Source organism: Odocoileus virginianus, chromosome 15 (genome assembly GCF_023699985.2).
Source record: "Odocoileus virginianus isolate 20LAN1187 ecotype Illinois chromosome 15, Ovbor_1.2, whole genome shotgun sequence".
NCBI lineage: Eukaryota > Metazoa > Chordata > Mammalia > Artiodactyla > Cervidae > Odocoileus > Odocoileus virginianus.
Window position 1 is genome coordinate 8,873,796 of NC_069688.1, and position 23,680 is coordinate 8,897,475.

General features: G+C 45.1%; 1 protein-coding gene across 9 annotated transcripts in view; it reads left to right on the forward strand.

Moving 5' to 3' along the window:
- The window catches only part of CYRIB (CYFIP related Rac1 interactor B), a 143,997-nt gene that overhangs the window by 42,950 nt on the left and 77,367 nt on the right, over positions 1-23,680 (forward strand). The window contains exon 1 of one of the 9 annotated variants that reach the window (XM_020875195.2): positions 18,986-19,032. The exons of 7 other annotated variants lie outside the window; for them this stretch is intronic. The gene's annotated coding sequence lies outside the window, so the exon portion shown is untranslated. Of the gene's footprint in view, positions 1-18,985; positions 19,033-23,680 lie in introns of those variants that run through there. One more of the 9 variants, XM_020875201.2, reaches the window with a different exon arrangement.

The following is a 23,680-nucleotide window of genomic DNA, read 5'->3' on the forward strand; positions in this document are numbered from 1 at the left end:
GTGTTTAATTAAAGCAATTACCTTACTGGCTTTAAATAATTGTAGTTGTTTGTAGCTATCTCCACATCAGACCAAGTGCCAAGAAAGATGGTGTGGATCATCTTGCTTCATCTGTGCATAGCTGGCACGCAACTGATGCCAGAGCACTTCAAATTTCACGAGTTAGGTTTCTGTTGAGCCCCAAGTTGAACTGCTTTCCACAGAAAAGGGATTCGCTGGTTTACGTAGTTGCAAAGTGCAGGGGTGGAACTGAAGGCCCGGAGCCTTAGACTGTGCTGCTAAGGCTTACACAGGTTTTCCTCATCTCTCAGCACTGCCTCTGATTTCTTTTTGGATTGTGGTGGCAAAATATGTCAGCAGTTCTGGCAGCAGAGAAAAAATAATGCCCCTTTCCGACAGTTCAGCAGAAATCTCAGGAAAGAGAGATTTCTTCTTCAATGTCTCTGATTGGTCTTCTCTGGGTAACATGCCTGTTCCTAACCCATAGCGGTGGCCAGATGAATGCGATGCTCTGATTGGCCACCTTGGATCAAATGCCAGCCCCAGAAGGAGCTGGGGTAGGGTCTGCTCTCCCCAGAGCCCAGGAACTGAGAATGAAGGCAGGCAGATGTTCCCCGGGGAAACCTGGAAACCATTTCTGAATGGGGGGGTAGGCAGAAGCAAGATGTCCAATATAGTAAGCTTTTAATCAGTGTTTACTCAGTGAATGAATTAACAGATGAATGAGCAAACAAGTTCTGCGGCTGATTCTGTGAGCGGGTTCTATGATATCCTGAGTGGGGTTTTAACAGATGGAGCCTTTGCAGAGAGCCTTGAAATCAAGTCATGTAAGGATGACATTAAATTAGCTGAGATATTTAACAAGAAATAGACATATGATAGCTGTTCCCAAACGTTTGAAGGGTGTTCATAGGGACAGAACATTTGCTGGCTTCCTACTTTGTGTCATGGGTGCTGGGCTATATGCTTTAATTGCCATCATCCTGCTTTTATTTTCATTTTATTTTTATTAGACCACCAGTTTATGTTCATTATAGAAAATCCAACAATGTACACACAAAAAAAGAGAAAAATAAAAGTCCTTCCATTAACTACCTAGGACTAATTGCTATTAATGTTTTGGGGGTATATTCTCTCAATCTTTTCTCCCTATTTATAGATGCATTAAAAAATTCTTATTTAATTGTGATAGTTGTGTTTGTCAGAGAGAAATTGTGGCTTAGACAGAAATTGTGGCTTAGGCAGTTGCCTGAGGTCCCAGGCATAGGCACTAGAATTCTAGGGCCAGAATTTGATCCACATCTGTCAGCCTCAGAAGCCCTCTCTCATTCCCTGGTCTTTGATTTACCTGCTGCATAACCAGCAGTCTGTGTACTAATAGGGTTTTACTACAGTTCTGTTCTGATGAATCTTGATTTCATCACTCTTTGTTTATCTACAGACTCATCTTTATTCATATACTTGGGAAATATTTCATTGGGTGCTTTGTGGGTGCTGGAGGTAGCCCAGTGGATAGCATTCACATTCAGGGAAGAATGAGCTCCTATGTCCTCCCAGAGACATTGAACAAAATTTCGGAGCTTCCCTCGGATTGGATCATCACAGGACACACCTTTGTCTCTCAACCAATCATGGTGACAGAGGAAATAGGATAACACTGATTGGCTTAGACCATTCTGGACCCACCCCTGGAATTGTAGATGAGGTCTGAATGAATGAGGGATGCTGCTTAGCGGGAGAGAAATGGACTAGATGCTGAAGAGGAAACTGCTATCTCTAAGTGTTTAGGATCTGGCCATAGAAAGATAAGTAAGGCATTGTACCTGCTTTTTAAAAGTTCACGTTCTACTGCGTTCCTGAGAGTTTGGCAGTGATCAGAGGAAGGGCTGTTTACATTGCTGAGTGTAAAAATGCATCATAATTTTTTTCGTTCTTAGAGTGTCCTTGTCACATAGGCGTTTCCGTTTTACAGAGAGGAAACAAGTTCAGAGAGATGCAGCGTCTCGCCGCAGCTGCACACCTAGGAGAGGGGCAAGGTGCGTTGATGCTGTGGGTCCCGTGTTTCCACGGTATGGGGTCGTTACGGAGAAAATAGACCCTAGCAGAGACCCTTCCAAGCTTTGCCTGACGACTCCTCCACAGTAAGCAGGGCCTTGGGAGTAGTTACTGCTTTTCACTTCAGGCTTTTGTTAGAGGATCATGCCTCCTTTTTTTTCCCTTTAACTCTAGATGGGAGGAAAATGCCTCTCCCTGGCCCAGATAAGTAAGAGATAATTGAATGAGCTTCTGAGAAAAGCAGAACCATTGAATGCTCACAATGCTTCAGGAGAGATGGTTGCATTCAGATACTTTTACGAAAATGATTTCTCTCTCTTTGACTTTGCTGCCTGAGGCTTCCATTTGGTTTTAAAATAGTAGAGTAACAATTATGGAATCACACACAATGCTTCCTCCCCCTGGGCCCCAAGTTAAAGCTCATGTTCACAGCACAGGATACATTTGTTTGGTAAAGTGTTTATGGAAAGCCCAGTGTGATTCCTAAATTAAGCTGCCAAAACTAGGGCAAACAAGCTGGATTTCCTGGTTTTCTCCGGACTCTGCCACAACTTAGCATCCAACAGAGCAAGAGATGATTTGCTGAAAATCGCTTGTGTGCTGGTGGTAAGATGTATGTTTTCATTCTGTTGCCTGCACCCAGCGTACAGGTGCTTTGCTGCCTGGAGAAAGGTCCTTGTTTTTTGTTTTTTTTTAAATTTGTGTATATTCTTTTAAATTAATTGATTATGGATGTGGCCACCTCAGGGTCTTGATTATGGCATGCAGGATCTTTGTTGCATCATGTGGGATCTTTTCCGTGGTTCACATGGATTCTCTAATTACAGTGTGTGAGCTCAGTAGTTGAGGCACGCCGACTTAGTTGCTCCGCCATATGTGGGATCTTAGTTCCCTGATCAGGGATCATACCTGATTCCCCTGCATTGCAAGGCAGATTCTTTACTACTCAAGGTCCTTGTTTCTGTTCATAGATCTCCTGATCTCATTCATTTCCACCTCTGCAGGTGTAATTTCAACCTGAGAGAAATGAACAAAAAGAGAGAAATCAACATGATGGTTGGTGACAACCTGAACCATAAAGTTTTCAACTGAGATGCTGTGTTTTTGAGATCCTGTGTCTGCTTTTCACTTCTTTTTCAGATTATTAGTGATGATAATTCATTTATTAATGCCTATTCACATTTCTATTAAGTTGGCTACTGTGTTTTGGATCTTGGGGATGGAGAGCTGAACAAAGAAATAGTCTCAGTTACTGGTAGCCTTTGGTGGCTCTCCTCTGACCGAATCTCCTCCCAGTTTGTTCACACTAGTATCATATTTTTGGTTCTGATTTACTGTGGGCCTGGCAAACTTATGAAAGAGGAAGTGAGGTCTGAGGGTAAAATGCATAGCCTTTAGCATCAGGTAAAGACCAGAAAAACCAGATTGCTGGGCTCATCTAGTTGACCCTGGAGGGGGCCCACTGTGGTTGTTATTAGGGCTGATATTTAGGGGTTGTTTGTTGACTCATATAACCTCATTCACCCAAATGATATGAACACCACTGTCATAAAAGTGGCAGGATTCATGGAACCTGGGAGCAGCCCAGCTTGTATGTGTGTGGGTGAGTGTGTGTGCACCTGTATGTGTCTGTATAGATGTGCATCTTGCTGCCTCTGTGACAGTGGTTCTCAAACTTGTCTGTCCAGTAGACTCACCTGGGATCTTTTAAAATTTCAAAGTCAGGGCGACGCATAAGATGAGTTAATGCACTGCTTCTGGCTGGGACACAGCACTGGTAGGTGTAAAGATCTCCAGGTGATTCCAATTTGTAAACAAGTTTAGGAACCCTTGGCACATGCGAATTATAATAACAATGTCATTATTATCGTTTGAAGGTGAGTAGGGATAATGGTACGCTTCTCTGGTGGCTCAGTGGTAAAGAGTCCGTCTGCCAATGTAGGAGACACAGGTTTGACCCCTGGATCAGGAAGATCCCCTGGAGAAGGAAATGGCAACCTGTCCAGTATTCTTGCCTGGAAAATCCCATGGGCAGAGAGGCAAGGAGCCTGGCAGGCTACAGTTCATGGGGTCACAAAAGAATTGGATCAGACTTAGCGACTGAACAAGAAGAAGAGATAATGGTAATGACAGTGTTACTAGCCACCATTTATCATTTACCAACTGCTGCCTATAAGGCAGGCAGTGTCCTGAGTATCTAAAAAGCAGGATCACATCTAATCTGCATGGCAGCCCTGCAAGATAGCTTTATAGGTGGTTGAATAAGGAAAGGAGGAGGTCATGTGTTTGTAACTGATGTCAGCTACAGAGTTGCTTAATCCAAAATGTCAGGTGAAGTCTAGAAAGATGGAGTTGCTAGGCTCCTTTTGTTGATCCCAGAGGGACCACTGTGGTCATTGTTGGGGCTGAGATTTAGGGCTTGTTTGTTACCGCAGCATAACATGGCCCATCCTGATGGATGCAACCATCCTTTTTAATAACCACAGTGGATTTAGAAGTCGATATGCAAAAGAACACGTTGCAAGGTTATAAATTGAGGGTGAGTTTATTTTGGCTTGTGGCTTGGAAAGAGAAATGAGTGTAGTAAACCAGGCTATTAATATTGGGCTGGTTGATTCATCCATCAAAATCAATGCAAGGAATCAGGTGTAATAAATTAATAAAACATAACCTTGTGTTTGCACAGCGCTTTTCTCAATGGAATACATGGTGCTAATACAAACCTCATGCCATAGCTGGTCTTTTTGACACATCCTAGGACTGTCAGGTTAGGTAGGGTTATGTGTTCAGTTCAGTCGCTCAGTCGTGCCCGACTCTTTGCGACCCCATGAATCGCAGTACGCCAGGCCTCCCTGTCCATCACCAACTCCTGGAGTTTACCCAAACTCATGTCCATCGAGTCTGTGATGCCATTCAGCCATCTCATCCTCTGTCGTTCCCTTCTCCTCCTGCCCCCAATCCCTCCCAGCGTCAGGGTCTCTTCCCATGAGTCAACTCTTCACATGAGGTGGCCAAACTACCGGAGTTTCGGCTTCAGCATCAGTCCTTCCAATGAACACCTGGGACAGATCTCCTTTAGGATGGACTGGTTGGATCTCCTTGCAGTCCAAGGGACTCTCAAGAGTCTTCTCCAACACCATGTGTTACTGTGAGGTAAAAACAGAAACTAATTCATGTGGGAATCCGTATCCAATATCCATAGGGATGCCTGACCGGAGTCTTGGTGAGTAGTTTGGACACGAAGCATGCGAGGGGTGGGAAGGATGTTTGTAGCAGAGGGAACAGCATGGGCAAAGGCACAGGAATAGTGCTTACAGGAACTCTGTGAGTTAGAAGTTCAGTATTACTACCAGGAGCCATACCATTCCCTTACTCAAGGGAAATTGGGAAGTCCCATGAAATCTTCATTTCCACTTACTTCTTCATCCTTCAGTACACATCTCTTAACATTTTTTTCCCCCCTCCCTTGGAAGAGATTTAGAGTAATGAAGGGTCAAATAAGGATAATGTTGTTGTTGTTTTTTTAAATTTTTATCCAGTTATTCTTGGTTGTGCTAGGTCTTCATTGCTACACGTGCGCTCTCTCTAGTTGTGTTGAGTGCGGGCTACTCTTCACTGTGGTGTGTGGGCTTCTCATTGCTGTGGCTTCTCTTATGGAACTCGGGCTCCAGGCTCATGGTTATAGCACATGGGCTTCGTTGCCCCATGGCATGTGGGATCTTTCCAGACCAGGGACTGAAAACCCATGTCCCCTGCATTGGCCGGTGGATTCTTAACCACTGGACCACTAGGAAAGTGAAAGGATAATGTTTCAGTTGACCTCATCTACCCTGGAAGATCACAGCAGACACCACATCAAATGTTGCACGCTGCTCATTAGTAGAGATGTTTTGCAGGACTCTGTTGACACCTCAGTGATCCAGTCTAAGCTTTGGAAACCAACTCAGCAGTCCTCTAATAGTGCAGATGGGGACCTGTGTGCTCCTCACTCCGGGCCCAGAGTCCAGGCCTGGGGACTGCGCTCCGTGAGCCCCCTGGGCCTGTCTTGGCCTCCACCATCTAGTTAAAGAGTACGATGCTGGATTAAAGATGAATTTCACGGTTCTGTCCTTGTCTAAAATTAGGCGATTCATTCAGAAATTCTGATGCGGGCCCTCATGAATAACAAGTGGCCTCTTAAATAACAAGATTAAATAAAATGCTGAAATGAGAACCACATACATTTCTCCGAGTCTGTGGGTTCAGACAAGACCAGAGTTCAGGCAAGGTTCCATTCCCTCTTCTTCTCTGCATTAAAACTAAGGATGGAGGCTTTCTCATTAAACCTGTGTTCTTTTTTTGTCCAGTGAATACTAAATTTTATTTTTAAATTTATTTTTAATTGGAGAATAATTGCTTTACAATGCTGTGTTGGTCTCTGCTGTACAATAACCGTGAATCAGCTGTAAGTATACATATAGCCCCTCTCTTCCACTCCTCAACCTGTGTTCTAATGTGAAATCAGCCTCAGGATTTGAGAGGGGAAGCTAGCTAAACCAGTTAAGCTTCTTTTTAACTTGGACTATACTGGTTCTCTCCTGGAAAGATTTCTTTTTTTTTTTTCTTCCTTTTTTAACCTTATAGAGTATCTCTTCGTCTGTGGCCTTGAAACTGTGAGAATCTAAACTCGTTCCATGCTCTTAGCTCCTGTTTGGCATATTCACACCATACTGTCTAAAGCTCTGTATTTCAGCTGTTATGTCACAAAGTTGGTGACCTCATCATTTTGGCTGATTTGAGAAGAGGGGGCAGTTTACACCTCACCTCCTTGTGCTGCTGATCCATTCCCTGGTTCCAGGGCTGTGGCCATGCTGGGGGTTCAGGGTAGGGTAAAGGCCCTAGGACTGGGTAACTCAGGCTGCACCCCGTCTTCTGTTTGACCAGCTGCCATGGTTTGAGCTCATGTGCCAGGCGTGGTGCCCGGCTCTGTGCTAGCACTGTGGATGCAAGGTTGACATGACAGGCAAGGCTCCTGCCCTGGTGAACCTCACAATGTTCAAGGAAGTACCCAAATCACCATGCAGCTGCAATTATGATATGTCCTTGAAATGAGTAACACCAGTCCTGAGAACTCTGACAGCAGGGGCTCTGACCTGCTCGGCTCAGAGTTCAGATGCCTGGCGGTGATGAAGAGCTCAGGCGAGCATTTGGAGGCTGCAGGCATTCAGAGTAGCTTGGAATCCCAAAAGCAAGGTAGGACCAGGTGAAAGGTTCAAGATGAAGCCCACAGACAGCTCTCGGGTCCTCTGGTGATTTGATCAAGTTCAGCATACGGGCTGGACGTCTCCTCCCTGTCTCTCCCCATGCCCTCAATGCTGACTCCCCCAAATCAAAAGGCATGGTCCTTTGCCTTTACTTTCCAGGCTGTTTGTCTGTATCAGTTTCTTTGGCAAGTGTGTGTTGCTTTGTATGATCAAAGGTCCTGTGTCTTTCATCCCCTGGAAGGGAAGGCTGTTTCTTGTACTCTTTTGTGTTTTCCCCTGTGTGACCCTGGTTGATCAGTTGGGTCATGAAAAGACCTACATTGTACCAGTTCACTTCGGTCTGTGGGCCTCTTGCTTTCTTCTTGCATCCACAGCAGCAGATCAAGAGGAGTAACAGGTTGCCCCTCCAAAGGCCTCTGAATATCAGAGTCACCAAAGCTTCTGTTGATTGAGGCAGTGAATGGGGAAATACTATCAACTTGGGAATAGTTTAATAGAAATTAGCTTGTAATTAAAAGTTCAAAATAAATTGACTTTTCTTTTCTGTGTCATATTACCTAGTTTTCTTTCTACCCCTGTGATTGTTTCCACTCACAGAATAACTAACCTCCAAGAGCCTCCTATTTGCATAAGCCCTTCTGGCCCCTTCCTTCAGGTCTGCTGCCATCTTCCTTGGGCATGCCTTCCATTGCTCCTTTACTTTTCTCCTCCTTACGTGCTTCTCTGTTCTGATGCCATCTTTTTGAACAGATAAATTTATTCAGAACATTGAAGGAAAACAAAATGCTTTCATCCCTACTCTCATGTTGTCGTTGAGTTTTAATTTCTTTGATCCCATCTGCCGTTTCCCCATGAGGGTAGATATTTTATATGAATGGCATTCTATTTTATGTATATACTTTCGTGCTTTGCTCTTTTTTTTTTTTTGCCAGATCTTAGTTTCTCTATCAGGGATGGAACCTGCTCCCCCTGCTTTGGAAGCACAGGGTCTTCACCACTGGACCATCAGGGAAGTCTCTGTACTTTGCCCTTTAAACTTAGTACTCACAGTTTTTCAGTCAACAGATGTGAACTGAGCTCCTAGTATGTGCCGGGCGCTGCTCTAGGGGCTGGGGATAAAACAGATCAGTGAAGAGACCAGATCTACATCCCTGTTGTCCTGGTGCTTCTGCCTTATTCATAGAGATTCACAGTAAACACAGTACAAACTCTGTTAGGAGGTAACTAATGTCGTAGAACAAAAGCAGGGTTAACGAAGGTTGGGATTATTAATTTATAAAATATCGTCTCATGTTGCTGCCATCTTTCTATGTACATATGTGCTGTGTACTAGGTCGCTTCAGTCATGTCCGACTCTTTGAGACCCCATGGGCTAAAGCCCACCAGGCTCCTCTGTCCGTGGGATTTTCCAGTCAAGAATACTGGAATGGGTTGCCATGCCCTTCTGCAGGAGATCGTCCTGACCCAGGAATCGAACCCATGTCTCTCACATTTCCCGCATTGGCAGGCGTGTTCTTTACCACTATCACTCTGTGTACCTAGGGGTTGCTTATTATCCTTGATGTCGATGGATTATAATTTATTGAAAACCTTAGAAATATAAACTTTAAATCTGGAGAGGACTTATAAGTCATTGAGAGCAGGCCCTTCATTTTCAAAGTGAGGAAACAAATCCAGAGAAATGAAATGACTTGTTCAAAATTGTCCAGCCCCTAAGTGGCAATGCAGAAGCTTTTAAATCGTAATTAAATTGGTTTTCATTAATTCTAAAGGCAGTTCTTTCAAATTCAACTATGGTGTTTCCCTGTTGTGGGAAATTTATTTCTGGTTTTTATTATACATAATGCTAGTATGGGCAGCTTTATGCAAATACTACCTTAATGAAGGTAGTAGGTTAATTAATAATTAAAAATAATAACAAACAAGGACTTCCTTGGTGACTCAATCAGTAAAGAATCTGCCTGCAATGCAGGAGACGTGGGTTTGATCCCTGGGTTGGAAAGATCCCCTGGAGAAGGAAATGGCAGCCTGCTCCAGTATTCTTGCCTGGGAAATCCCATGGACAGAGGAACCTGGTGGGCTATAGTTCATCGGGTCGCAAAGCCAGACATGACTTAACAACTAAACCATCACCACCTTTGCCAGGCACTGCCCTAACTGCTTTACTTGAGATAACATCATTCTGACGGTGGATACCATTACTTTCCTAGTTTTTACAGATGAGAGAATGAAGGGAGGAATTCAGATTCTGAGTACAGGATCTGAGCTCTCAGCCACTGTGACATAAAGCCTTCTGAGTCTGAATACTAAAACCGCAAATTTCAAAACCCAAAATAAATAATCTGTAACATATAACTGTTTTAACTACTTAAGAGTTTACCAAGACCAGGGATGTCTTAGATTTAGTTGTATGTCACTGCTGTTTTTCGAGTAAAAGGTGGTTGACTATGGAGGATTTCCTGTTCCATCTATTATTTTAGTTAACCCTGACAATAGCAGTGAGTTAGGTGGTTATTGTGCCTATTAAAGATGAGTAGTTCAGGCACTTCCTTGGATGTCCAGTGGTTAAGCCTTTACCTTCCAATGCAGGAGGTACAGGCTTGATCTCTGGTCAAGCAGCTAAGATCTCACTTGCCTCATGGCCAAAAAACAAAAACACAGAAGCAATGTTGTGACAAATTCCGTAAAGACTTTGAAGAAAAAAATGGTCCACATTAAAGAAGAAATCTTAAAAAAATAGTTGAGTCATCTAGTATTTTAGATGAAACTTGGACATTGAGAGATTAAGTTAATATTTGTAGAAAGGGGCAAGTAGGAAGCAAGGAAGTTTGAGTGACTCATGCATCAAGAGCTCTAAGACCTGGGGGTCTAATCTTGGCTCCATCTCTTAGTAACTTTGTGACCTCCAGCAAAATACTTTTTTTTTGTACCTCACTGGAATTTTGTTATCTGGAAACTGGAAGCAATAAAATCTTTCTTTTGATGTCGTTATAAGGATTGAATTAGAAAATGAGTGGAAATCAGCTAAAATGAAACCACTGATCAGAGGTATTGGCGGTAATAGTTGATTTTGTCATTACCATATTTCAATCCAAACTCCTTTCTTTCCTCTAACCGTGATATTTCTGGAAAACACATACAAAAATCTCTCTCTTTTTTTTTTTTTTTTTTAAAAACTGAGGTATTCTTGCCTGGAAAATTCCATGGACAGAGGAGCCTGGCTGGTTAGTCTGTGGGGTTGCAAAGAGTCAGACACGACTGAGCATGCGCATGTACAGTGGTTGATTTACAATGTTGTGTTAGTTTCAGGTGTATAGTACAGTGATTCAGTTATGTGTGTGTATTGCTCTTTAGATTCTTTTCCATTATAGGTTATTACAAGATAGCGAATATAGTTCCTTGTGAAAGTGAAAGTCGCTCAGTCATGTCCGACTCTTTGTAACCCCATGGACTATATACAGTCCATGGAATTCTCTAGGCCAGAATACTGGAGTGGGTAGCCTTTCCCTTCTCCAGCGGATCTTCCCGACCCAGTGATCGAACTGGGATCTCCTGCATTGCAGGCGGATTCTTTATCAAATAATCTGAGCCACAAGGGAAGCCCAAGAATACTGGAGTGGGCAGCCTGTCCCTTCTCCAGCGGATCTTCCTGACTCAGGAATTGAACTGGGGTCTCCTGCATTGCAGGTGGATTCTTTACCCACTGAGCTATCAGGGAAGCCTATAGTTCCTTATAGTTCCTACTTACAGGTAGGTCTTTGTTGTTTATATATTGTATCTATAGTAGTGCCTATCTGTTAATCCCAAACTCCTAATTTATCCCACCCGCCTTCTCTTTTGGTAACTGTAAGTTCACACAAAATCTTATTTAAATGGCACCAATAAATTAGTGACCCTTGACACAATTAGGGACTTTCTTTTAATTTTTAAAGTCTTTTTATTTTGTATTGGAGTATAGCGGATTAACGGTGTTGTGATAGTTGTCACCAACAAGGGAATTTCTTCCTTTATGGTTTCCTCTGCCTCTGGTGGGGTGCCATGTGAGGTCGGAGAACGGCCGATCAACCTCTCTTTGGGTTTCTGGGTCGTAGCAGGGTGAGGCCCGGGAATGGGTGGCTGACCCAGCCCTTCCTCTCCCTTCCATCCCCGGTGCCATCTCTGACTTTAAAACATCACAGCCCCACCTTCTGTGACCCCTTCCTGTGCCTCTGCATCTTGACAAGGTGACCCAGCCGCCGTGGGCGTGGGCAGGTGGGTCAGGCTGCGGGCTCCCTGGAACACCGGGGGTTCCTTCTGGAGGGGGGTCTGCTTCTCCAGGTGGGCAGGGGGAGATCTTTTCTCGTGGAGGGTGTGACTTTTGAGCTGAAAATGCCAAGAGGTTCTTGAACCACACAAGGGCACTGAGAGAACTGTCTGTGGGAAAGGCCAGCACCCCCTTCCGTGTCCTCGTAGACTTTCCTGCAGCCAGCTCTTCTTTAAGTGGGGCACAGGCTCTGGCCCGCAGACTGCTTACGACATCAGTCAACTCCGTGGACCGGCCCATCCCTCTTGGGAAAAACTTGGCCACAGAACAGGGTTTGGGAAGGAGAAGTGAAGACATACAAAGTCTCTGTTTCTTCTTTTTGAGTTCAAGTCTTGGCAAGAAGACACGCTCTTTATTTCTGTCGCCTGTATCAGCAGCACATTGCCAAAATGAACTCCTCGACGTGGTCCTGGCTTCGTCATAGTCGAGCTTTTCCGCTGCAGACAATTTTGCTTCCAGTTGATGGGGACTGTAGTGACTCCAGGTGGTGAACGGGCGGTGGGGAGTAGAGTTCTGCAGAAACACAGCTCGAAAGCGGTACAAACACAGCGCGGAAAAGGGGAGGCTGGTGAAGAGGGGAGGGCTGTATTACAGCATGTTGCCTTTGTTGGCACTGAAGACACCAACCCTTTACCTTCACACCGGGAAGCTTGTTAAATGCTTTGTGGTGTGGCCCAGGGTCCCGCCTGTATGTATTATAGAGGCTTTAACAAGGGCTGAAGTGCCTTTGTTGAGGAAAGATGACCACGATAGATCATGAGAGGAAACACAGCCGATGACAATCAACAATATGAACCATCTTTGTATAAATCACTGCATTGTCTTTACATACATGTAGACATTGTGAAAACACTTGGAAGCATGTCCGCATGGCATAGGAGGTGAGCTCATGGGGTGTTTATGTTTTCTTCCTTTTGCTCCTCTGAATTTTCAAATTTTTTTTGCAGTCAACATGTATATATTATTCATATAGTCAGAGTGAAAGAGAGGTAGAGGGAGCCAGAAACCTCTTTTGTTTTTACCCAGATTTTAACCCCTGAAATCATTTGACATATTTATCGAGATCTTTAGGAGCTAGGTGGGCACAGTGACAGGTGTAGGAGTGGGCAGGGTAGCCTTGGCCTCTGCCTTCACTGAGCTGACATTGTGTTGAAAGTCTTTTTTTTAATTTAAAATATATTTTTAAGCTCAAAAATTAAAAAAATTGCAGGTTGTAGTGCGTGCTAGAAGGGGGGAAGAAAAAGCCAGTGACATACGAGGGAATATGGAAGGGAAGGTCGACTTTAGGAAGGAATGGAGGGACCACTTTGAGGAGTGACTCTAGAGGAGGCTGAGACGCAGCTACGTGGCAAGTGTATTCAGGGCGTAGGGAGGGGCCCGCAGATGCTGCCTTCCTGCGGGTCACTCAGAGGGCTGGTGGAACTTGAACTGCAGCTGCCCACGTATGAGCACTGTGTTACACCTGGAAATGTGAGGAGGCTCAGGGATACCCCTTGTAACTCTGGGGGCATGTGGCCATACGGACAACTTTATGGCCTCTGAGAGATTGGTTAATGTTTTGCGAAATCACAGGAACATAATGGGTTTGAGCTGTTGAGTCTGTTCTTTGGTTCTTTTTGAGGAGCAGCTCTGATGTCACCCTTCATGCTGGACAGGCTTTGAGCCCTGCTCAGGAATTCCCAGGCCGCCTTCCCCATCCTCTTCTGTGTTCATTAAACCCACCCATTGGGTGGATTCTCGTCTCTGTAAGGCATGACCCTTGAGTCTTCCTCCGCAGCCTGGGCTGTGGTGGAAATATCTGGGAAGGTGGCTGTTTATTCTGGGACTCTGTATTCACTGATTCCTCAAAGAGGAGGAGGAGAGCAGTTGAGAGAAGTCCCTGAAAGCTAGATTAAGGGCAAAGACTCGATACAGAGTCAACAAAACCTATAATCTTGGTGCTTAAACATACTGGATGGTGTATTTGAGTTAACAGTGGCAGCAGCTAGTCACAGAATCCTCTCTAAAAGCCATTGGACCATACAAATCAAGAACTACAGCAGTGTTCAGATCCTTTGACCCATCGATTAAAATCCATGGAACTTATGCTAAGGTCATCATTTTTTTTTAGTGGGGAGAAACCAAGAAAACAGTGACGTCTATTCTATAACAGCAGTAGTAGTAATTAGTAATGACAGGGTACTTTCGGGTTTTTTGAACTCATTTTCCTGTTGTTGTTGATCAGTCCCTCAGTTGTGCCTGACTCTTTGTGACCCCATGGACTGCAGCACGCCAGGCTTCCCTGCCCTTCACCATCTCCTGGAGCTTGCTCAAATTCATGTCCATTGAGTCAGTGATGCCATCCAACCATCTTGTTCTCTGTCATCCAACTTGCCTTCAATCTTTGCCAGCATCAGGGTCTTTTCCAGTGAGTCTGCTCTTTGCATCAGGTGGCCAAAGTATTGGAGCTTCAGCTTCAGCATCAGTCCTTCCAATGAATATTCAGGGTTGATTTCCTTTAGGATGGACTGGTTTGGTCTTTAAGTCCAAGGAGATTTTCCTATACAGCATTTATAAGAGTATCGAAACATTCCTGTGAGTACGTTTTTATGTCCATTTCACAGAAGGGAAATGGAAGGTTAGAGAGAGGAGGTGAGTGCCCTGCTTCACTCTGGGAGATTCAGGCTCTGAACTCTAGCATGTGCCCTGTCACCTGTAGGTATGCTCAGAAACTGAGGAAATTGCTGGGAGTCCAGGAGGCAGAGGGAAGAAACCAAGACTGAAAATAATTATTGAACTTAATGTGGGCTTAATTCTGTCCCAATACTGAACAAATTTTATCTAATTTTTAGAACAAATTATGGGGAAACTGAGGTTCTGAGATTAACTTGTGAAGGTTCCAGGACAGGCTTCAAGTCCTGGCAAGGCTAAATTCACAGCTCCCTGGTGCTTTTAGCTCTGCTTTATTGCCTAGTGGTTCACAAGAATGCATTGCTCCAAGAGGGAATTATGAATGAAGGAGTGGATGGATGAGATGGATTATGCCATAGAGAACCGTTGTTGTTTAGTCACCAAGTCATGTCTGACTCTTTGCAAATCCATGGAATTGCTGCATGCCAGGCTTCCCTGTCCTTCACTGTCTGCTGGAATTTGCTCAGACTTATGTCTGTTGAGTCCATGATGCCATCCAACCGTCTCATCCTGTCACCCCCTTCTCCTCCTGTCCTCAATCTTTCCCAGTGTCAGGGTCTTTTCCAGTGAGTCTGCTCTTTTCATCAGGTGGCCAAAGTATTGGAGCTTTAGCTTCAGCATCAGTCCTTCCAATGAATATTCAGGGTTGATTTCCTTTAGAATGGACTGGTTTCATTTCCTTGTTGTCCAAGGGACTCAAGAGTCTTCTCCACACCACAGTCCGAAAACATCAATTCTTTGATGCCCAGCCTTCTGTATGGTCCAGCTCTCACATCTGTGCGTGACTACTGGTAAAATCATAGCTTTGAGTATACAGACTTTGTCAACAAAGTAATGTCTCTGCTTTTTAATACACTGTCTAGGTTTGCCATAGAGAGTAGACATTAGGATTCCCATGGTCTATAGATTCTTTTCAACAGCTCTGTAATTTCCACATGCGATAGGGTTGCCCAAGCGTCTCCCATGAGATTTGCAGCTTTCCTGGCCCTTGAGGCTATGCTTTTCCAATACCCTTCACCTAAAGGCTCCCTTTCCTCGCCCAACTCATCCCTTGGAAAATGCCCAGAGTCAGATGAGTCCAGGGTGAACCAGGCGTGCAGGGTGTGGACCTTCAGCGACTGAGAGGAAACAGAGCTGTTTCAACATGATGAAATATTCTGCAGCCTTAAAGGGATAAACGTGCCTGGAAAAATAGGAAAAGACATTAGGAGGTAGTTGCACATATCTGAAGATCCCAGCTGAAGCAGCGTTCATTTACATGGATAAAGGTGGGAGGGAATAGGAATGAAAACCGGAAAGGTTTTGGGATTGGATGGTGTCACTGTCAGATTAATCTGTGAAGCTAGGAACTGCAGGGTCATGACCCACAGCTCCTGCTTTTTCGTCCCCTAAATTCTACTAATCACAAACATGTGTAGATTCTATAATACATCAGTAAATATCTCAATTCTGGTGTCCACTCTTTGTCTCCACTGCCGGTTTCCCAGAATAGGCTCTTATACGTCTCACCTCGACCTCACAGCAGCTTCTCTGGTCTGCTGGTCTCCACTCTCTCTCCCACTGTAGTCCACACTGGACACTGTGGTCAGAGTGATCTTGATATAAAACACACCTGATTTTGTCTCTCCCTTGCTTAGAAGCTTTTATTTACTGGTGGTTGCCTTCAGGAGGCAGGTTCAGACTCCTTAGGATGGTGTTTGAGGAGGTCCTTTCCAACCACCCAGTCTTCCCCCCCAGCATGTCATGATCTCCCCTGCCTCTGCCCATGTGACTTTTCTTCTTGGCCCCTCCCCCATCTCTTTAAGACCAAGCTCGTCCTCTCTGAAGCCTTCACAGGGAGGGTTAGTTGCTCCACCCTCCAAAATTACAACGAATCATGCCGTGTTGTAATTGTGGGGTTACAGCCCTTCCCTCTAGTGAGCGTTGAGCCCTTCCAGGACAGGAACCACGTGACTTACTGACTTCACCCTAAACCCTTAGCATGGTGCCTGGGACACAGCAGAGGGGCAAAACTGTGTTGATTGAATGACTCAGTGACTGGATTTGTGAAAAGCAAGAGAGGAAATGCAAGCCACGGACTTTTAGTACAGTGCCTGACACATATACTAAGAATTAAAAAAAAAAAAATGCTAACAAGCCACCATGGTTAAATCATCATTAGAGCCTAGTGCTTTTATGTAAACATCTTTTTTTTTTGCATCCTGTTTTTTTTTCCAACCTGAGACTTTGACCACAGCTGGAATGTGATTACATTTATGCAGAAGGATGAAGAAGGGGTCGTGGAAGAGTAAATTCATCATTTCTCCTAGGCTTTTGTTTTCTGTCCCCTCTTCCAGGACCTCTCACATGGGATAGTGGCAGAGCTTACACAGGTCAGGAACAGGTGTAGGGCTGATAAGGAGAAAGGTGTCTCTGAAAAAAGCAATCTATTCTCCTCATGGGACTCATCCTCTATTTTACAGTTATCACTCATCAAATGGATTGTTTTCTTTGCTGGCCTGTAAGCTCCTCCAGGCCAGCATCATGTCTATGTTGCTTTCCAGAAATAAAATTCGGACCAATGAATGACAGTTGATGAGCATCAGATTTCTGATCAGTGTAAAAGAAGAGGCTCCTAGACTTTGTTTGTGGTCCAGTGGTCCCTGCTTCCACTGCAGAGGTGAGGGTTCAGTCCCCATTTGAGAAAATTCCACATGCTGTGGAGTGAGGCCAAAATAATTAATTAAAACAGGAGGCTTCTCTCAATTAGAGGATAATGAGCTCCACATAATTGGAGATACTCAAGCTAAAGTTGATGTTCACGTGTTGAGGATATTACAGATGAGATTCCTTCTGTTCTCCAGGGGAAACTTGGTTCCAGGTGTGTGGTTGCTGGCAGCTTGTATCTAAGGGACTGAGCAGGTGTAAGAACTGTTTCTCTGGTTCAAATAGAGGACGGTGGGTTGATATGGGCCAGAGTTATTTAAGAGTAGGTGTTTGTGTATCAGACAAATGGGTCAGAGTTCTTGGATTGTGGAGACTGTTCTGTTAGCATCAGTGTCTGCAAAACATCAGTGCCCTGTGTTCCATTGAAATTGATGAAGGTTATGATGGATACAGTGTAAGACCCCCAAATCACCCTTAAGTGTGATAATCAGGGTAAAAGTCTGAGGCCTAGGACTCTTGCCCTTAGCGTGTGCCTTGATAAAGGCACCTACTCTCTCCATGACGCTCTTGCCACATTTCTTTGTAATATGGCCAATATCACTTGGTCTCCATGTAACCCAAGAGGAAGACAGAAAGCTACATAAGGTTAAGGGCTGCCTTCTATATCTGGGGCAAGGAGTGTTTGCTTGGCTACCTGTGGTAAGGCCCAGATCACTACTGGGATCTTACCTATTTGACTAGAACAAGGGTTCATAATCAGGGTTTCATAGATAGGCTTCCTGGATCCAAAAATCTCCTGAAATTGTGTTCAAGTTTGTGTGCCTGTATGCATTTCCCTGGAGAGAAAAGTGCATACTTTTATGGGATTTTCAGTAGGGATCTTGACCTCAAAATTTTTAGAACCATTTACCTTCATAGTTACTATCTCCTTAGCAGTCAAATTGAAAATATCCCTGGGAGATGTGATCATTTACACTCTGGCATTAGTGAAAAAAATGTGAGAGTTTCATAACGGGATTAGAATGAGCTAGCTAGATGGGATGTTCTTGTTTTATAAGTAAAGAGGGAACATTTATGTTCAGAGTGAAAGGGGAATTTGGGGAAAATGAAGAAGCTGTGCCCTCTACCACATCCAACTTCTCTGTCCATCAGATAGCGTTACCCAGACCAGACCCCAAACAGAGTCTCATTTATCTGAAAGTGCTATGTGTAGCACCATGCAAGTCTCAAGTGGCGCCTGATTTCTGTTTTCAGACTGATTATTTAACACCTCCCAAGGGCGTCTCCACGATACCATCGCAGGAGATAACGGTGTACCTCTCGGCCCTGGGGAGCTTGCCAAGCTCATCTGTAGTTACTAATCTGGGAGTTTGAGTCTCAATCAGCACCTGGAGGAAAGGCGTGCCCACCCACCCACGTGTAGGGGGGTGGTGATGGGATGTGGCGACTTTGATGGGTTCAGCAGAGTCCAGATCTGCGAGTCTCGAGTTCCAGTTTCTGCCATTTCTGAGCTTATTGACCTGAGGCAGGTCACTGTCACCTCTGAACCTCAGTTTTTTCATCTGTAAAATGAGAAGGCTGCAAGACGCGGGTCCACCCAGAAGCCATCTCGGCCTTTAAGGTGCTGCCCCTTTAAGGAGGGCGGGGTAGCGGAGAAGGTAGCCGCGCCCCCTTCCTCTCCTCCGGGAGCTCTCCAGACCACCTGTCTCCGGCCTCGCCCCGCCCCGTAGGGGAGGGGCGGGAGCAAAGGGGGCGGGGAAGGAAGACTGGGTTTACCTTGCGGGGCGGGCGGCGGCGCATGCGCACGGCCGGACAGGTCCGTGGCGCTCACTTCCTGGCATTCCCCCCTCCCCCTCCTCGCCGTTACCCTGTACATCCGGGTCATTTGCCCTCCCCGCTCGGAGGAGCCGCTGCCGCTGCCGCCGCCGCCTGGCTCGTCGCGGCTCCGCCACAGGGGCAGGTGCGGAGGGGTTCCCGGTCCGGCCGCCGCCGCCGCCGCCGCTGCCCCGCTCCGGGCCCGGGGCTCCCCCTAGCGCCGCTGAGGAGCCGCCGCCGCGGCTCGAGGAGGGCGGAGGAACGGGGCTGAGAGAGAGCGCCTGGAGGCTCGCGCGGAGGGTGAGTGGTTTATTTTTTTCCCCTTTTCTCCGCTTCTCTCACACCCCTGGCTCGTCAGTTCCGCGACCCCATGTTGGCGGAGAGGCGGGCGCGGTGGGGCCGGCGCGGGGCTTCCTCATCCCCCCCACCACCGTCGCCGGGGGCCCGCCCCGGCGCCCACCCCTGGCGCTGCGGCGGCATCTCCGCAGGCGCCCCGGGCCCTTCCTCCGCGCCCCTGCCTTCTTCCACTCGCGTCTCCCCGCGCGTGCTCGCCGCCCCCTCCCGTGCCCAGCCCTGCCTCCGCCCGTGGCCTTTGGCTCCGGGCGCTGCCCCTCCCGCGTCTGTGGTCGCCCCCGACCCGGAGCGCCCGCGTCCTTCCCTCCCAGCGGCCGCCTTCCCTCCCGGGGCTGGTCCCCGGATCCACACCCCCTTCTCCCTCGGGCTCCACCTGCCTCGCCCGGACACGCGGCCCTCCTGGTCAGCTGCCTTGAACTTGGTGTCCCGACCCCTTCCGCCCGTGCCACGGTACCGTCCGATTCAGGTGCTGCGTGGACCGCAGGTCCTTAGCATTTAAAGTCCCGGTTCTCGGTCCTAGGCTGTGGTCTTAGCTGTGTTTCCAAAACACACGTTTCTACTATAATTATCCAAATGCATGACTGTCAAACTGTAGTGGAAGTGGCACTTGCTGTGTGTGTGTGTGTGTGTGTGTGTGTGTGGTCCTCATGGTTATTCTGGGTCACACCAAATCTCTCTCTTTTTTTTTTCCTGGAGGAGTGTGTGATTGGTTTGCTCTGAATGTAAAATTTGGCCGAAGATTGTTACTCTTTGAACTCCTCCACATTCCTTCTCCCGCTGTTCCATGACTGATTTGCAACATTACCTGTTAATACTGTTTGTTGGTGAAGCTTCTTCTCGGCTCATCTGTCACTAGCAGTTACTGAATGTCCCCCAGTGTGCAGAATACTGATGAAATGCCTGAATTCTTGCAGCGCTACAAAATGCCATTCTGGAGAAGACAAAGACTTGGGGCATTTGTTTTCACTTTTTCTCCCCTCCCTCCTGTAAATTTACTGAGTTTGAAATCTTTTTACTCCTTCATGTGTAATGTGGAGAATGTGTATCAGTTGTGTGTTCTTACAGTCTTGCCATTTGGAAGACTGGCATTCCAGAGGAGTGTTTTGTATAGCTCAAGGAATTTCGGTCACTTGGGTGTTCAGAGACTTATTCCAGATCATTTTAGACTAATGTATCAAGAAAAATAAACTGATCCTTTTAATTCTTTAATTACACTTAATAATAGAAACAGAAGCTCTGTGTCTGGAACAACTTGGTAATTGGGGCTTATTTGATAGCCTGTTTGTAAAGTGTTGCAGTTAACTAAAACTGCCTGATTCAGCATTCATAAAATGAAATGACAGCAGTTTTTCTAATGTGACATTCATAGTTCATAATAATGAACTCCAAGGAAGGTACTTAATCCTGAAGTGCACCTTCCTGCGTGTCAGTTTGATACAATTGCTGTCAATATTAATAGCATTTGTCTAACAGCCCTTTCTTTTGGAGAGGTAGGTATTAAAAAGGTGGTTGGCTGTCTGTCCACTTTCAGGTTTTGGATGACCACTTGAAGCACTAAGATTACTTAACTTGGAGTCAAGATTGCATTTTTTTTTTTTTTTTTTTTTTTGGGCAGAGCAATTTTGCTGGGTAATATATATGTTAAATTCTTTAAAGCTTTAACAGGTAGCTACTTGAGAAAAATCTTGTTTTGTAAAATGTAGGATAAAAAGTATGAATTCTAGATTGTTTGATAATTGCATTAAGGCTAGATTTTTCTCTCCTTAGAAAAAATGGTTGATCAAAGGAAGGCATGATTAGTAAATTGACCCTAGTCACCCCAGCAAAAATTCAGTTTCAGATGCTGAGTGAAACTGAGTGAATGTACTTTATTTCTGATAGATTACAAGTGACAAGTAACAGCTAACTTAAGATTTTATTTCTCTAAACTTTCTCCTTCAAATGGGTGAAAAATAGCGTCATTCTTGAGGTTATTTGACTCATTTAAAGTGGTCATTTACCTTTACTTAGTAGTTGAGCAGTAGAGACGGATGCTTATTTCATTTAATCCTAGTCTCCTTGGGGAAAATATTGTACTGTCACTTTCATGAGGTTACTTAACTCATTAACTATTGATGCACTCCACTGTTAGAACATGTAATTTACTCTTTTCACTGTTTAAGGAAAACAAAATTTCAGGAATATTTAATTATAGTGTTGGTGGTGTGCCCACTGTTACTTGTGGTCTCTCCTTTTCTGTTACTATATAACAGGGTTTAGCACAGTGCCTGCCTGGTGCACAGTGGGTCTGCAATAAATGTTCTGACTAATTGAATGAATGGCAGGTTTGGAACAGTTAGACTGTAATATTTTGTAATTATGTAGCAAAAGTTTTAGAGAAAGATGTTGATTGCTCTCAGATGCGATTTTCTCGGGTAACTTGTAAGTTTTGAGAATTGCTATATATAATTATTTTAAACTGCTTTGAAATCTTTGGGGAGAAACTACAATAGACATATCAGTTTGTGATATGCTTTAGTTCCGTGAAGGGATATGTTCACTGAAAATGGATATTTGATGTATGTATCTTGTCAACATTCATGACCAATGGTAATTCAGATAATTTCTTGTATATTTAAAGTTCCTAAAGATCAGCATAAAAATTCTTGAGTGTGTGAGTTCATCCTATATTATAATCAGTTCACTTAGGTTAATTTTCAAGGAGCATTTTTTCATATAGTAGAAAAGTAATGAATCTGATAATGTGGCAGTGTTTACTTAACATTTTAGTGGCTGTGGTGATAATGATGTTAATAGTAACTAACACGTAGCTAGTGTGTGCTACTTGCCAGGCAGTGTTGTAAGACATTTAATCTTTACAACACCCTAATTCTAATAGGTGATAGTATTATAGACTAGGAAACTAAGGTTAGGTAACTGAAGGGACACAGAGATAGAGGACTGGGTCTCTGCTCCTAATTATTACTCTGTAATAGTGAACACCTCTGTGACACGTTCTCTATACAACCGTGCAAGCTGTAGGTTAATTCCTAGTTAATTCTTAAGTAGCATTAGCAAAGTAAGGCTCAAGCTGCTTAGGTAACTTGTCCAAGTACTTGCCCAAGTAGGATCAAGAAGGCTGGCATTTCAACGCAGGCCTCTGTGACTTGTAGTCTTCACTAAAATTATTTCAAAGTACTAATTTGAGGTCCTGTATTTTATGTTATATATTTAGAAGGCATACTTAAAACAGCGAGTCTCCAAACGTTTTCACCTGCCACACAGGATGGATACTGTTCACTCTTCTCTACTGTCTGTGAGCATATACGTTACATGTCAGTTGCTCAGTCGTGTCTGACTCTCTTCAACCCCATGGACTATAGCCCACCAGGCTTCTCTGTCCATGGGATTCTCCAGCCCCCCAGGCTCCTCTGTCCATGGGATTCTCCAGCCCACCAGGCTCCTCTGTCCATGGGATTCTCCAGCCCACCAGGCTCCTCTGTCCATGGGATTCTCCAGCCCACCAGGCTCCTCTGTCTATGGGATTCCCCAGCCCACCAGGCTCCTCTGTCCATGGGATTCTCCAGGCAAGAATACTGGTGTGGGTTGCCATTCCCTTCTCCAGGGGATCTTCCCGACTCAGGGATCCAACCCAGGTCCCTGCAGTGCAGGCAGATTGTTTATGGTCTGAGTTACTGTGAGCATATACAGGATTATAATTTCCTGTCGACTGGCTGTAGCTTCACCCCTTTCCCACTCACACAAGTATACTGGAATGCAAATGAGTGACATTTGTAAAATTTTTTAAACAAGGAAATCATGCTTAGAATTTTGATCCTTTAACTATAAGCCGTTTCTTGTGACATGCCCCACATCCTGATTGTGGTACGTACCATGGGTGAGAATGGCTGTTTTCAAAGACACTGGGTGATTTTATTTCAGTAGAAGACCTAATGCAGAGATATATTCTAGTAGCTGTCTTAGTTCATTTTGGAAAGGTGATGCCCTGGTGCTGTTGTGTACGGCCTTCTGAAGCTTTCAGTCCTGTGCAGTCACTTTCTGCCTGTGAGTGAGCTCTACTGAATGTGTTCTAGTCGGTGCACTGTGTCAGCTCTGTGCTCAATCTGAACTGATAGACACCTTTCACTGTGTCTGTCTGCACTGTGCTCCAAAATCCTTCTCTTAGTCATAAATCGGCATGTTCTCAGATAATCCAAATTGCACTGAATACTGAGGTCAGTTTCAGAAAACACCAGAAAAAAATACATCATATTCCCAGATATTATTACTTGGGATTGTTGCTGATGTTGAGTCGCTGAGTTGTGTCTGACTCTGTGGCCCCTGGGACTGCAGCTTGCCAGGCTTCCCTGCCCTTCCGTCTCTCCTGGAGTTGGTGTAGACGCCTGTCCACTGGGTCGGTGATGCCGTCCAGCCGCCTCACGCTCTGCTGTCCCCTTCTGCCTCTGGACTCAGTCTTTTCCAGCATCAGCGTCTTTTCCAGTGAGCCAGCTCTTCGCATCAGGTGGCCAAAGCATTGGAGCTTCCAGTAGGTTAACCCTAACCCTATTAAGCTTCAGTCATTCCAGTGAATATTCATGGTTGATTTCCCTTAAGA